The 16,020-nt window shown below is 44.3% G+C and overlaps 1 protein-coding gene across 2 annotated transcripts in view; it reads right to left on the bottom strand.

The window, feature by feature from the left end:
* The window catches only part of C9orf72 (C9orf72-SMCR8 complex subunit), a 68,721-nt gene extending 53,756 nt beyond the window's left edge, over positions 1 to 14,965 (bottom strand). The window contains exon 1 of one of the 2 annotated variants that reach the window (XM_040358585.1): positions 14,859 to 14,965. The gene's annotated coding sequence lies outside the window, so the exon portion shown is untranslated. The remainder of the gene's footprint in view (positions 1 to 14,858) is intronic. The other variant, XM_040358583.1, reaches the window with a different exon arrangement.
* Between the last annotated feature and the right edge of the window lie 1,055 nt (positions 14,966 to 16,020).

Below are 16,020 nucleotides of genomic sequence, written 5' to 3'. Positions count from 1 at the left end.
ACACTGTGTTCATTTTTATCAATCAGATTTAGATTCACTTTGTTCCCGAGATCTGATATGCCCTTCCTTCAAAGTTCCATCCTACTGTCCAATACGACTGCCTCAATGGCACTCTCATTAGATAGGAGCCATCTGATCTCTGCTGGATAATGTAACATTAATCTACGCCACCACCTGCATCTCACACGTCATTTATAAAATGCAAGTTGTGATGTGGATCCTGCAGTGCACCATGAGAGAACTAGTGACTAGAGGAGGGGCTGGTCACATAATAAGGATCGCCTTCTTCTAACTCAGCATGCTTTGGAGTCCTGTAATGTACATTTGTAAAGGATATCACAAAGAAACTCACAAGTGTAAAAAGCCTAATTAAACCTTCCTATTTGCCAATGATGGAGCCATCTTAGCCTCTATTTAGACCTGCAGTTGCCATGGTGCTGTGAATAGATATGACACAAGCCATCTGAAGAGTTGCCATGAATACACTAGCAGCAGTGACAGTTATCGCCAGAGACATGCCTGGAAGATAACATACAGTGCACATGTGCTAGTTGGCAGAATGTAAATAGGAACACGTCAGAAAATAACATTGGTCGGTTTGAGTAAGGATTTAATAACATTTATAGCTTTCTTTTGGGAAAAAGTTAAAGCAGATCTCCATGATTTCCTCACCACATCAACAGATGCATTGTCTCTGAACGAATCACAGCCATGCTGTCCGTTTGTGCATAACTAAAGCTCACCATAGATGGATGAAAATTCAGCTGGTTCAGCAGGGACCGACCAAATTTGAATCCATCTTTGGCCATTCCCGTTCTAGTGATCCACTCCAATCGAACAGGGCTGCTGGAAAATTTGTGCTTGATTGGCGCATGTCTCCACTTACTCTGCTGGTCAGTGCCCCCTATTACCTTCATGGTCATAGTCCATTGTTACTCTGCCATCAGTGGCCCCCTTCCACCTAATGGTCAGGTAAATGATAAAAAGAATACAACGCAGTGTCACATCCAGACTCTTTGGTAGTACCTGTCCAACCCATGATGCCTCCGCTGTCAGCATGCCTCTCTAAGCCTGTCTGTCAGCTTCCTTATGACAGGCATGCTGACAGATGTATCACAAACTAATGTTATACAGCACTCAATTGCTAATCATTTTAAATTCTCTATCCCCCGATCTATGAGCCAACAATCCATAATTACACAGATTTAAAGATGGCGAAATTGGTGTCTTTGGTACAGAAGCTCAGTCTTCTCAAGCAGGTCTCTCTCAGACAGATCATGCACATTTTGGGACTGACGGTGGTGACCATTCAAGGAACCTGCAAACTTTTTTGCTAGACAATCTGGATCATAGCCAGAAATCCATGGACAAAGTAATGGCTCCTCCAGAAGGAGATTCTTTGGGACTCTCTTGGTTGGGCTCAGAAGGTACCATGAAGAATTACGGGCACCAGTACCTGGGGCTGGGAAGGCTTATTCAGGGACTCATCAGATTCAAGGGGCCTGGTGTCCAAAACTGGCATTTACCTCTTCCAACTACAGGGAACTTGGCAGGCAATGCATTAAAGGTGTTTTCAGGTGTTATTCAAAGGAAAGACTGATTTTTCAGACAATGCCACCATCGTGGCATACACAAACAAAGAAGGCACAAGGTCCCCTTCTCTGAAAGCCCTATCCCAGGAGATCTTGTTTTGGGCAGAGGCAAACTTGAGTTCTCGGAGGGTGGCCCATCTCAAAGAAACAGATTCTGACAAACTTAGTTAATTCCCAGAGAAACAGGGGGCGTGGGAGTTGAACCTGGAGGTTTTTGCACAAATTACAGCCAGGTGGGGGGCATGCCAAATAGATATATTCGCCTCCTGTAACTACGGGAAGGAAAAATTCTTATTGCACTGCATTGTCAAAAGGAGAAACTGATTTTTCTATGTCCCTACTAGTCTTCTCTCCATGGACCCTTCCAGATTGACTGACCCTTTTCCTTCAGGGGCCAGCAATTCATCCCAATCCACATATCTTTTGTTTGACAGCCTGGAGGTTGAGAGGAAGATCCTTAGGGACAAGGAATGCTTAGAGAAGGTAATTGATACCATTCTGATTAGCCGAAAACTTTGCACTAGAAAGATTTATTCCAAGGTCTGGAAGACAAAATGAGAGAAACGCAACAATTCTGTTCCCACAGTCCTAAATTTCCTTTAAGCAGGACTAGACAAGGGCCTGATGTCTAGCACCTGTAAGGTGCAGGTAGCAGTTTTATCAGTTTTCCTGAAGCTTAGGATTGGCAGCAGTCAACACGCAATATTCCCCACGCACACATTCAAAGAAAATGGCTGTTCAGTAATGCTGGGTGCTGTAATGACCATAGGCTGGAAACCGTGGACGATCAAATTGAAGAAACATCAGCACACCAAGGAGTCCTTGAAAAGGGTCCAAAGCTTTGTTTTTGTAGTCACATAGGAAACATACAGCAACGTTTCAGGAGCCAAGCAGGGCCCCTTCGTCAGGCAAGTGCCAGACGAAGGGGCCCTGCATGGCTCGGAAGCGTTGCCATATGTTAGCTGTAACGGTCACCACCGTTTACGATATTCCCATTCCATCGCCCCACGACAGCTTATCCGACAGTCTGACAGACATCAGACACGATCCATCTCATTTCCCAGAATAACAAGACAAGCTCTGTTATTGGTTTCAAAATGTATGAATGAATCTTTAATGGTACACTCTCAGCTTTTTATGCAGTTACAGGCATGTTACAGTTAATCACAGGGACAAAGACTAACTCCACCCACACATCACACAATGGGGGGCCAACGAGTCTCCAATACACATCCCTCAGACTTTTCGGCACCAGTCTGACATAATTAACATGATCTAATTACTACACCTGCGTGAGAGTCAGACGTTATGACTCTCACCTGCTATTCACAAAACACATTCCTTTACTAAACATAATTGACATGCTAATTCCCTACCTCTGAAAGGAGACATCTGACCTTCCAGACTTAATCAGTACAATAGACACAACACAGTATTAGCATCACACAATGGAATGTCTTTCAGGAGTCTATTGACCTGTTGTGGGTCAGCACGAAATCACCTGTAATATGTCCAGATCTCCTGTACTACATGAATTATCAGTCACCCTATGCCCAAAAGGGGCACAGGGTGACCCTTAACCCAAGAGTCATTCGTGACGCTGGCACAGGAGTACCCTCCATCCGTCAAAAGTCTCTGGGTGTCATGGGTCATTCAGTTACATTAACCATGCCACAAAAATCATTGGTGGAATCCTTGGTGTGCGGAAGACATTTCTTCACTTAAATTGGCAGAAAATCCCCTAGTTAAAAGATTTCTGTTGACTAGGCAACTTACTTACTACTAAGGTGTTAAAGGCAGTGGCTCCCTGGGACCCATCCCTAGTTTTGAATGCCTTAACCAAAGAGACTTTTTAACCTTTGTCAAGCTGTTCCATGTGTTTTAGTTAGCCGTTACTACAGCCAGAAGAGTGGGGGATTTACAATTTCTTTCCTGTATGTATCACTACTTGTGTGTTTTGAAAGATAGGGAGATAGGATCCTTAAGGCATCTTCAGATTTTCATCAATCAAGTAGTTCTTCCGACATTTTACAGCTATAGTATGTGCGTTTATAGGTTGGATGGTATTAGTATATACAGGAAGGAAGGTGGTGGATACAGCTGTATACAGGACAGATGATGTATATCTGCAGTCAGTGATGATGGAGGAAGGTCTCTATAGGAAGGAAGGTGGGTATATACAGTTACTTGTATATAGAGACCTTCCTACATCATCACTGACTGCAGATATATATAGCTATATACAGGACAGATGATGTATATCTGCAGTCAGTGATGGAGCAATACAGGAAGGAAGATGGGTGTATATAGCCGATATGATCTTTACTATACAGTGGAACCTTGGATTATGAGGATAATACGTTCCAAAAGAATGCTCGTAATCCAAAGCACTCGCATATCAAAGTGAGTTTCCCCATAGAAGTCAATGGAAACGAAAATAATTTGTTCCACATTGACTTCAATGGCATGCAATACCACATGTGGCCAGAGGTGGGGAGGCGCTGCAGAGCCTCAGAAACACAGCTCTGCCCCCCCCCCCCCTGTACACAAACAGCCTCCTCCCTTCACTTGTACTCACAGCCCTCATTTGTAAGATGGGAATGCATCCCATAAAAATTATCTAGAGCTGCCCGCATCTCTTTTACCTGAAAGCATTTTTCTGGCTTTACAAATCAATACCAAGCTCATTAGGTGCAAGTAGCAACCCTGCGCTTGCCTTAACCCCTTGAATACCAGGGTTAGGTATTGGTCACAACACTGTAGAACAATCATCCAGAAAAATCCACTGCGGGTGATCAATCTGTACCTTAGCCCCTGTTCACATCAGCGCGATTTGACAGGTAAAAAAATAAATCGCATGTCAAATCGGAGCCTATTGCCGTGAATATGAGCATCTCAATTGGTGCGGCGCCGACTTTGCGGCACCGATTTCCAAAAGTAGTTCCTGCACTACTTTTGGCGACTTTGGAGGTGATTTCAATGAACCCATACAGGTGTCTTTTAAGTTGGCCTGAAATGCGGCTTGCATGGTTTCAAAGTTGTGTTCAGTGTGAAATGCTTAAATGTGAACTTACACTGGACCCGCTCCCCTTCGCACCCGGTCCCACAGTACCTGAGGCTGGCAGTCTCCCACACTGACACATCGTATAGTCGCCTTACCGGTCCAGGGCGTCAGAAATCCTGCAAAATTATTTCCTAAATGTATGTATAGGAGGCATTCCATTTGGTCGGCCCCTTTACATGGGCGGCACAGACCAATCAGAAACCATATAGTGGGTATCCCGTCATATCCTGTGAGTGCTGAAGAGGAGAGAAAGCAGAAAGGATTTCAAATCCCTGGACCGGTAAAGCAGCTATATGATGTGTCAGTGCGGGAGATTGCCGGCCGCGATTATCAAAGGGGTACAGTGTAAGGTCACCTTACAGATTTTCTGTAAAGGTAAACTTACACTTTAAGGTCAATTGGCCACAGGTAAGCTGCAGATGTTACACACAATTCACAGGTTTCTTGATCCAATTAGCTGGGTTGTGGGATGATCATCTCTTGTTTGTTTATGGGTATTCGTAGGCCGACTACACCTATATGTGCATTACTGCAAAGGATTGCATTTATTCCAAGTGGCACCCCATATACCAAACCAAAGTGTGTTCAGTGCAACGGCATTGCAGTGCACGACAACAGATGGTGCAGTTTTGAGGTTTCTTTTATTGTGTCTGCAGTCCATTCAACTAATAGACTGCCATAAAGTGGATGTAAACCCGATTCATGAAATTTGACCCAAGTCCTGTGTGTCTCTGCCATTTCATTCCTCTGTTATCAGCACGATAACGTCTGACAAGTTTCTCGAGACAGGAGATAAAAGCAGCTAAAAATGTGCGTCGTGGGAGGTTGCTATAAATAGATTAGCAGAGTGCTTGTCTTGTCATAGCACAGCTTTGAAAGTATCTTCATTCTTCTGCCTATGTGGAGAGGGGGCGTGTGCTTTTCCTCCAATCAGCTGTCTCCCAGTGTAAGACAAGAATCCACACCCAGTGCTGAATGAGGAAGTGAAAATTCTAACCCGATGTAAGAATTCTAAAGAATATAGCAAGATGAAGACAGCAGATATACATGTAAAACATATATAGGGAGATTTTTTTTCATCTCTGTGTATCATCTGAGGTTGTTCAATTCACTGGTATATGTGAGGGTTTACATCCACTTTAATGCAGTCACGTTAACACACAATCACACAAGTGTAAGACTGCTGACTCATATTGTAATACATTTGTTTGTTTTTTTTATTTGCCATACTGGAAAAGCTTTCTACACTGTTTTATAACTTTCCTCTGAAAACAAGCCTTGCTCTGAAAATGTGTAATATGTGACATGACGCCTCTATAAAAAGGAGTTCATGAATAAGCTTTTGGTGTACTGAATTGTAGGTAATGATGACCTTGCTGTAAAATGTCAGATGCCAGTGTCAGGCACAAAAGCATTTTTGAAGTTATTTTGCAGCACTTTATGTGAAAATATATTGCATAAAAGAGTACTCAGAAAACAAAAGAAACACAGTCAAAAAAGCAGGACGCAAAACTAAGCCTCCACAACCACTCTGGTATTAAACATAAATAACATTCTTGCAATAAATAAAAAAATAAAATAAAAGTGTTTATGTCTATGAGTTTTAACATTTTAAAAGGGGTTGTAAAGGTTTGTTTTTTATTTTCTAAAATGGTTCCTTTAAGCTAGTGCATTGTTGGTTCACTTACCTTTTCCTTCGATTTCCCTTCTAAATTTTTTTTTCCTTTGTCTAAATTTCTCACTTACTGTTCCTCCTCAGTAAGCTTGCCCCCATCATCCGAGCCATTCTGGCTGGGGGTTAGTCAGCATGCTCGCCCCCTCCCTTGGGACTACATCCCTGCATGGAGACTGTGCCCCTCTCATCTATATGTCAGGTCCACACACACACAGCTGTGTTCCGCAGGGATGTAGTCCCATGGGAGGGGGCGAGCACGCTGACTAACCCCCAGCCAGAACAGCTCGGATGATGGGGGCAGGCTTACTGAGGAGAAACAGGAAGTGAGAAATTTAGACAAAGGAAAAAAAATTAGAAGGGAAATTGAAGGAAAAGGTCCAAAAAGGTTGCAAGAGCCCAGCAGCAGCTGTTTAACAGCCTCCAGCCCTCTTGCAACTGTTGCTGTTCCGAGGCACCTGCTGACTGTTTCCTACTCCCCTTTAGGTCTATCCTGCAGGCTGGTTAACCTCCTCAGCACCCCAGTCACAGTAATCAGGGTTAGAAGCTCTTTGCAACCTAAAGTCTCTCGGAGTCTCCAAATTCCAGGTCCCAAATGAGGACTTGCCAATCCTGAAAGAACTGTAAATCAGTTTTCTGGTCTCCAACTGCGCCACCCTGGAACCCCTCACCCTGTATAGGTGCGAACCCAAGTACTTTCAAAAAGAAAAGTTATTTGTTTCACCCCCCTTAAAGGGATCAAGACCCAAATAATAAAGATATACTCAGTATTATGGGTTTAATGATGCCATCACCCTGAAGATTGAGGAAAGACTGTGCAGTGAAAGTACTCGTGGATCTTTTCATGGTGCCCAGTGTATTGATGCATAGGGTGACATTGAAGCCACCACGTCTGTGGCGATGTTTGCATCAATCAGGACTGCTAACCTCTGGGAGAAGACCAAAGAGCACAACATCAAAAAGAGGAGTCAGTGCAAAAACACCCGCTGGTGGTCCGATTGGTAGAGACGACTCGTTCCCGCACCCACTCACAGAGCACCCAGGATGAGAACCCCCCAGGCATAGAGACAAGTTCTCCCTACCTATGGACTTGGAACGCCGCGTGTCACCCCTCCCTTGCTAGGTGACCACAGCCTCAACAGTTGTAAGTCTGCTGTCAAAATACAAAGGGTCAGCGGCTGGGATTCCCCCATTGAGTGTGTGGATAGGGTAAGCGAGTCATTTTCTTTCATTCAAGCAGTGGGTTGAACGAAAGAAAATGGCTTGTGTATGACCAGTTTAATGCTGGCCATTAACAGATTTTTTGTTTTTAATTCAGATTCATACACAGTGCAGATGAAGAAACCCAAATACTCTGTCTGAGTATTTGACCAGTAACTGGATCTGATTGGATGAAGCAGCTTGGCAATTTTCTATCCGTCTCCTTTGATCTTTCAATCTCAGAATGTCAGGCAGGAGGGTTGCAACTGGGCCACTCATGGAGTAAATTTTGCATACTGAATGGCCAGCTTAAAGTGGTACTCAGACACCCCCCCACCCCCATGTTGTTTTTCCCCAGAATTTCAAATTTTCTATTTTCAACAACATAATAAACATTTTCCTCCTACAGCCGCTGAATTCCGGCAGGAGGAAAAAAAAAAAGCCAGTGTTCAGTGGTTGCATGGGAAAAAAATATGGAGGGGATCGGACTCTGTATATGCCACCTCTCCTGTCCAAGTATAGAGCCGAATGTGACTAGGGCCCCCTGGTGCATGGGGTGGGGGGGGTCACTACCGTGACCCCAACTCTACATCAGTTTTAGTAAAAACATGTCCCAACTATGGGCTTTTACTGCCCCCAAAAACGCAAATGTATTCAAGTCCTTACTATCCTGAGCCCCCATAAGGCTGCTTTCACACTGAACCCGCAGGATAGAAGAGAAACGCGCTTCCCTGGTTTGAGGTCGAGGGCCACAGGTTGAACACCCCTGTTGTACAGTTAAACAGTAAAGACTTGTTTACACTAGAGCAATTAAAAAAAAAAAAAAAAAAAAAAAAAAGGAAAAACAAAAAGGAGAAAAAAAATTGAAAAAAGCAGTTAGGAGCGTATATCATTTTTTGCTGCCAGGAGAATATTCCTCCTTTTTTGCATGTACCACCATAGGAAGACGCTATCTATTGTGACACGTGTGCAGGCTCGCTCCTGGGCTGGGCTGTGACACACTTCACAGCTCAACCTTGCCCTCTCTTCATTGAATTTGACTGATAGTTGTGGGGCCCAATAGCTCCTGCTGCTCTCAACCAAGCCTGTGAGAGAAGAGAGAGGAGGTCCTGCAGATGAGCACAACACTGGATTAATACAGGACTCGGTATGTATGGATGGAGAATCAGGCACTGAAATGTATTAAAGCGGTAGTAAAGCCTGCTTTGTGATTTTTACCTGCAGATAAGCCTATAATAAGGCTTACCTGTAGGTAAAATGAATATCGCCTAAACGTGCATCGTTTAGGAGATATTCACCCTGGATGCACCTGCTGACGTCACCGGACGTAAAGGCTCCCGTGAGCATGGGGGGGGTGACGTAATCGCGGCTCCGGCCACTCACAGTGACGGAGCCCGCAAACCCAGAAGAAAGACCGGGAGAAGATGTCAGCCCTCTCAGCAGTGATAGCATGCCACTGGAAGGGCTTTGTTCTATGCGATTCATACTAGCACATTATGCCATTGACTGACAGGTGTTTTGTTTTTTTTAAACCCTGCAGCAGTGGTTTACTACCGCTTTAAGGTAGAGAACCTTATGACTTTAGAGACACTTTAACCATTTGCCCTCTGAAGGGATTTACCCCCCCCCCCCTTTTGCTTTTTGGCACTTCATTACTTTAACTGACAAATGCGCAGTCATGTGAGAGAGAGAGAGAGAGACTTGTAAAGCGCAACACATGCAAACTGAATCGCCTCTGAGCGCTGTATCCATTTCATGGGTAAGGAACCTCTTGACCTCAGAAGAGATGGGTTTTAATCTTTCTCCTGAAGGCCAAGTGGTCCGACTCCAGTCGAATGGTGGTTGGTAGTGCATTCCACAGGCGAGGTCCCTGGACTGCAAATCTTCGATCTCCATTGGACTTGTATCTGGCCTTGGGTATTTGGAGGAGGTTTTGATTGGTGGATCGCAGAATGCGATTGGGGTTATGGGCTTTTATTTTTTCGCATAGATATTGGGGGGTGTTGCCTTGAATACACTTATGTATTAGGCAGAGTGCCTTGAAAGTGATTATGTCTTTTACTGGCAACCAATGAAGGGATCTCAGTGAAGGTGAGATTGATTCCCATGTTTTTTTCCAGTCACTAGTCGAGCGGCCGTATTTTGAACGACTTGCAGACGAGTGATTTGGTATTTGGGGAGTCCTAGATAGAGGGCATTTGCGTAGTCGAGTCTGGAATTGATGATTGTTCCCACAACGACTGCAATGTCCTCTTTCGGGATAAAGAGTGTGAGTCTGCGTAGTAGGCGCAGCAGATGGTGGGATCCGCTGACTACTGACCCTATTTGTGCATCCATTGTCATGTAGGTATCGAAAATGACTCAGAGACTTTTGACTTTGGTCAAAATGAAATGTATTTTCTTTTTCTCCCCCCCACAAACAGAGCTATCTTTTGGTGGCATTTGATCACCACTGTATTTTTTTTGCATTATAAACAAAAAATAAAAAATCTCTCTCTCTCCCTCTGCTGTAAAACATATGCAATACATGAAATGTTTTTTTTTTGTTTTTTTTTTATGTATTTAGGCCAATATGTATTCTGCTACATGTTTTTGGTAAGAAAAAAATAAAATAAATCACAATAAGCATCTATTGATTGTAGATTGTTTAAATTTTGAGCAATCCAAACTATGGGAATGCGATATTCACTTGAATTTTTATTTGCTTTTTATACTAGTAATGGTGGCGATCAGCGACTTATAGCAGGACTGTTATTGCGGTGGACAATCTGACACTTTGTGGGAACCAGTGACACTAATACAGTGGTCAGTGTTAAAAGTATGCACGGTCATTGTACCATAGACACAGGCTAGAAAAAGGTTAAACATCTAGGGCGATCAAAGGGTTAGATTTGTGCTGTTTTTACTAAAGGGTTCTGATGGATTTTCTTTCTCTGCAAAGCAGGGAATAAAATCTATCACATCCCTGCTCACAGAACAGAGCTCTGCCTTGTTTACACAGGCAGAGCTCTGTTCTTTGTCTCTCCTCGCCAATCAGTGGTGTGCCAGCGGACATTCATTGACCAGCACCCGCTGATTGGCTTTGTGCCGTGTCTAATCGTGGAGCCCCTAACCGAATGTGCTGGATCACGTACTAGGTAAGTAACCCGGCACTAGAGAGCCGCACTGCATAATGTTATGCAATTGGCGAGCGATAAATTGGTATTTCTATCTTTCTGACCATGTTTAATGTTACAACCACATTTAGGGTGCAATATGAACCATGGTCACATTTCGCAGCTGTCCCCTTCTTACCTAGATCATGAGTTTCTTCTCCCCCCAGCATCTTGTCATTTTTTTTTCTTGCTCAGCTATGCAAGGTTCTCCAGCACACCTGCCACATGTGCAGTGTTATTCCTTCATATGTGCATTGATACTTCCTCCAGCCTTATAACTGGAGGTCTGTACCTCAACATGAAGCGGGACCTGGAGGAATATTCTGCAGGATCCCACAAAGTTGTAATGCTTTGAAGGCTCCAATGCAGAAAAAATAAATATAATAAAATGCTATTTTTTTTCATCAATTTAAGTGCATTTCAAAGGGTGAACTAGGCCCTTAAAGTCCATCCATGCTGCCGCATTTTTGTGTAAAACAGGCAACAACAGGTTAAAGGGTAACAACACTCCGTCCAAGTCTCCTGCATGGTCGCTCTGTCACACGGGCTTCTGAAGGAAAATACAAAACACATTATGAAGGCACGATTTGCTGTTGTCATCGTGTCATGCAGCCATCTCTTATGCCCTGTACACACGATCGCTTTTTGTGATGAAATAAAATGACATTTTAAAAAATGTAATTTAAAATGATCGTGTGTGGGCAAAATGTCATTTTATGTCTTCTGAAAAATGACAAAAGAAAAAATTCCAACATGCTTGAATTTTTTATGTCATTTTTTAAAATGTCATTTTTTGTGTCATAAAAAATGATCGTGTGTGTGGGCAAAAATTACGTTTTAAACCCGCACATGCCCAGAAGCAAGTTATGAGACGGGAGGTAAAACTACCATTCATAATGGAGTAAGCACATTCATCACGCTGTGACAGACAAAAAATCACGAATCGTCTTTTACTAACAAGTAACCAGCTAAAAGCAGCCTCAAGGCGAATAGAACTTCCCCTTTAGAGTGCCGTCACTTTGTTCATCATTTTTCAAAAACGATGGTGTGTGGGCAACATCATTTTTAATGATGAAGTTGGAAAAATTACATTTTTTTTCATCACAAAAAGTAATCGTGTGTACAGGGCATAAAATTGGGTTCACACTTACACAAATTGGATGCGGATTTCCTCACATCCAATTCACATGACAGGAGAGTGTGCCCGGCTCTCAATGGAGGTGGTCCACATATCTCCGGGGCAGAGCGTACTGCACAGAAGTCCTATGCGTCTTTGGCTCAGTTTCAGGTCCAAGTTCAGGCCCGGCCTGTCCCTGAAACAGAGAACAGGGACGCACCGGACCCCTGCTGTGAGTTGCATTCACACAATGTGTACCCAGCCTAAAGAGTGTGCAAGCAGAAAATAGCTGCAAAGAGGTTGTAGGAGATGTTCTGACATACAGCGGATAGAAAAAAAAGAAGCATCGTATTCAGAAAAAGTGTCATGATTTAGCAAACAATGGCCTGGATTCAAGAAGCAATCGCGCCTGTGTAACCATAGGTTACACAGCGCAATTGCTTACTCGCCCCGGCGTAACGAATGCTCCCGATTCAGGAACCTCGTTACGCCGACTGCAGCCTAAGATATGCGCGGCATAAGGCTCTTATGCCCGCATATCTTAGGCTGCATTCTTGCGATGGCTGCTAGGTGGCGTTCCCGTTGTGCTCAGCGTATAGTATGCAAATTGCATACTAACACCGATTCACAACGTTGCGCGAGCCCTGCGTACGCAATTTACGTTGTTTCCGTATGGCGGTTTTTGCGTAAGGCTGCCCCTGCTATTAGCAGGGGCAGCCAATGTTACGTATACCCGTCGTTCCCGCGTCGCGAAATTTACGTAGTTTGCGTAAGTGAATCGTGAATGGCGCTGGACGCCATTCACGTTCACTTTGAAGCAAATGACGTCCTTGCGACGTCATTTGCCGCAATGCACGTCGGGAAAGTTTCCCGACGGAGCATGTGCTCTACGATCGGCCTAATTTAATGATTCCCGCCCCCTACGGGATCATTTAAATTGCGCGCGATTACGCCGGGCATTTTGCCGGCGCGCCCGCGCAATTTACGGAGCTTCTGCTCCGTGAATCGAGGGCAGCGCAAAAAAATTGCGGGGGCGCAGGGCAAAAACTTTGCCCTGCGCCTCCGTAAAAAAAGCGCAATTGTTACTGAATCCGGGCCAATGTCATTTAGTTTGGCTAATGGCACACAATCCATTCTCAAATCACCAGTTGCAGGATCACTCAAAAGGCTTTGTGTCTGTACCTTATGGATTTGCTCTCCTTGTATCCAGATGCAGAGAGACGTTGCTCTGTTGTTGTCGGTCTGAATGCTGCTGAATCTTGATCGCTAGCAACATCTTGCTGCCTCAGCTAGAGGAAGCAATTCCATAGGGACAAACAGACAGCCTCTTAGCATTCCTGCCCCTGGTAATTTTGACATACTGCCAACGGCAGGATGGCTAGCCACAGAGTTCCCTGTGTGTCACGAGCAATAACCTCACCGCACACATTTCAATCCAATTGTATGATCTCCTATAGGTCCCTTTCACACCAACATTCCAATCGGGTCCACCTGTCCATTTTTCAGGCGGACCCGATCCGACCATCTATAGCTTTTTACGGAAGTGGCGGATGTTAGCGGACATGTTTCCGCTGGCTAAATGAAAACAAGGTGGGATTTTATATGGGGCCATGTCAGGTCATGGCATAGTGCCCATGTCCCTATATATTGGCAAGGTTATGTAGACAGGGGGGGAGGGGATAGGAGGCTGGCATCTAATCCGCTGGCATCTAATCCGCCAAAAACAGACGGATGGGGATCCCCATGCGTCCGATCGGATCAGATGACAGTTGGATAGAAACAAACAGACCCATAGAGAAGAGCAGGCTTTGTTCCTGTTTACTCTGCGGAGAGATCCCCCCGCTAAACAGGTTGATCCACTGGAAGATGTATGCCTCGTGTGAAAGGGGCCTTAGACCTACCAACACCTATGTAGTACAAGGGCCTGGATAGATTAGGTAGGGCTTCCTATTACATAGTTTTCATAAATCTAAAGTCAATTACACAAAAACTATGGAATGTACTGTGATCTTTAGCTCAGGTTCACAATGATGCGAGTTCAGCTGAACTTGCACAATTTTAAACCTGCATGTCAGTCTGACTTCGGGAGCGATGTCAGAGACATCTGTGCGAGTTCCTCCATTGAAATCGCCCCCGAAGTCGCCAAAAATGGTGCAGGAATGTGGACGGTGCCGGCAATTTGTCAAGTCAAATCGCATATCAGGACGGCCCGATGTGAACGTGTACTTAGGGTTTGTTAACACGTGCAGCCATCGTTGATCGCTTTTCAGAGGCATCCGACCCACAGCTCAGAGGCGATACGTCCCCTCCTGGGTGCCTGTTTTAACCCTTGAAAGCCTGAAGTACTGTGCCACAAGTACTGTGCCAGCGCAACCCTTAAATGGATTATATTTGTTGGCATTGCTTCTTATTGAACGTGACATATGGTACAATTTTTTCTACACAAACTGTGTTTACTAATGCGTTTGGTGGCCATCAGGGATGAACTCTGAGGTGTTTACACTGGGATCAGAACCAATGTGTGCAGGCCTGCTAGGAAGCGTTCACCTATAGTAGCCAATCATCTGCAGCCACGGCATACCCAGCAAAGCAGTCGCACGTATGTATACGCACAGCTGAAGGGCAGGGAATGTCCATACAGGCGACAGTCCCTTAGCGCGGTCACCCACATGGGTTCAGATCCTAGTCTGAACGTGCTTGAGTGCGTTTGCTAGCAGCCATGTTATCTTGCGGCTGGACGGTCAGCAAAAACGTGCCTCAACCCCCCCTTTTTCTTTAGCTACCTCTCCTTTGATCGTACCATTGGTTGGGACACAGCTATCAGAATATTACATCCATTCCTTCCTCTACCAATACAATTATCTCCTGACTACTTCTGAATAATGAGCACATACATCCCAGCCAGCACATGACTGTCAGTCTGAATTACATGGAATACTCTGCTGGTTTCCCCCACTAGAGAGGAATTCAGAACAACAAACTGTTTCAGTGATTTCCTCCTCCCACCAAGCTTGGCTCTTCTAGTTCTATTATAAAATAAACGTGCAATCAACCTCACCTACCGAACATCCATCCGAAGCTGTGTACTAAGAATTCCTCTTCCTTCTGTACACAAGCCTCACTTCCAGATTGCACTCGTGCGTTCCAAACCTCGCTTTCACACTGGAATCCTGAGCATACAAACCATATTAGTGTAATCCAAGCCTCCTTTTCATGTAATCCAAGCCTCGTTCTCAGTTTACTACCTAGTCATGTGACGTTCATTCACAAATAATAGGGGATTACATACCTCCTAAAGAAGTATAACCCAAAATCGTTTGGCTGTACTTCTATGGATTTTCAGCAGAGAGCGGGCTGAAGTCCGCTCTCTGCTGATGTCACAGATAGGGTTGCCACCCCATCCCTTTAACCACTTGACAACCAGGCTAATTCTGGCACTTCGCTCCTACATGGAAAAATCATAATTTTTGTGCTAGAAAATTACACAGAACCCCTAAACATTATATATGTTTTTTTTAGCAGAGACCCTAGAGAATACAATGGCGGTCATTGTAACTTTTTATCTCGCACGGTATTTGCGCAGCAATTTTTCAAACGCGTTTCATGCTTTAAAAGAAAAAAATACAGTAAAGTTAGCCCAATTTTTTTGCATAATGTGAAAGATGAAGTTACGGCGAGTAAATAGATACCTAACATGTCACGCTTCAAAATTGCACACGCTTGTGGAATGGCGCCAAACTCCGCTACTTAAAAATCCCCATAGGCAACGCTTTAATTTTTTTTTTACTGGTTATATGTTTTGAGTTACAGAGGAGGTCTAGGGCTAGAATTATTGCTCTCGCTCTAACGTTCACAGCGACACCCCACATGTGTGGTTTGAACATCGTTTTCATATGTGGGCGGGACATACTTCTATTTTAACTTTGTGACATTACAAAGAGAGATGTTTTAGTACTCAGTATAGAGACAAAGGATCCGCTTGTCAACATGCAGATAGGGTGACCACATTTCTTGTAGTCCTTCACCTTTCGGGTAGGTCACATCCCCCAAAAGTGAAGGCTTACAAAGCCCAACATGAACCCCTGATATCTAAAGATGTGACCCCCCCTCCAAAAAAATTAAGAACTACAAGTCCCAACATGAACCCCTGATATCTAAAGATGTGACCCCCCCCCGAAAAAAAAATTAAGAACTACAAGTCCAAACCTCTGATATCTAAG

This window comes from Rana temporaria, chromosome 1, assembly GCF_905171775.1.
Source record: "Rana temporaria chromosome 1, aRanTem1.1, whole genome shotgun sequence".
NCBI lineage: Eukaryota > Metazoa > Chordata > Amphibia > Anura > Ranidae > Rana > Rana temporaria.
This window is presented reverse-complemented; position numbering and strand designations above follow the sequence as displayed.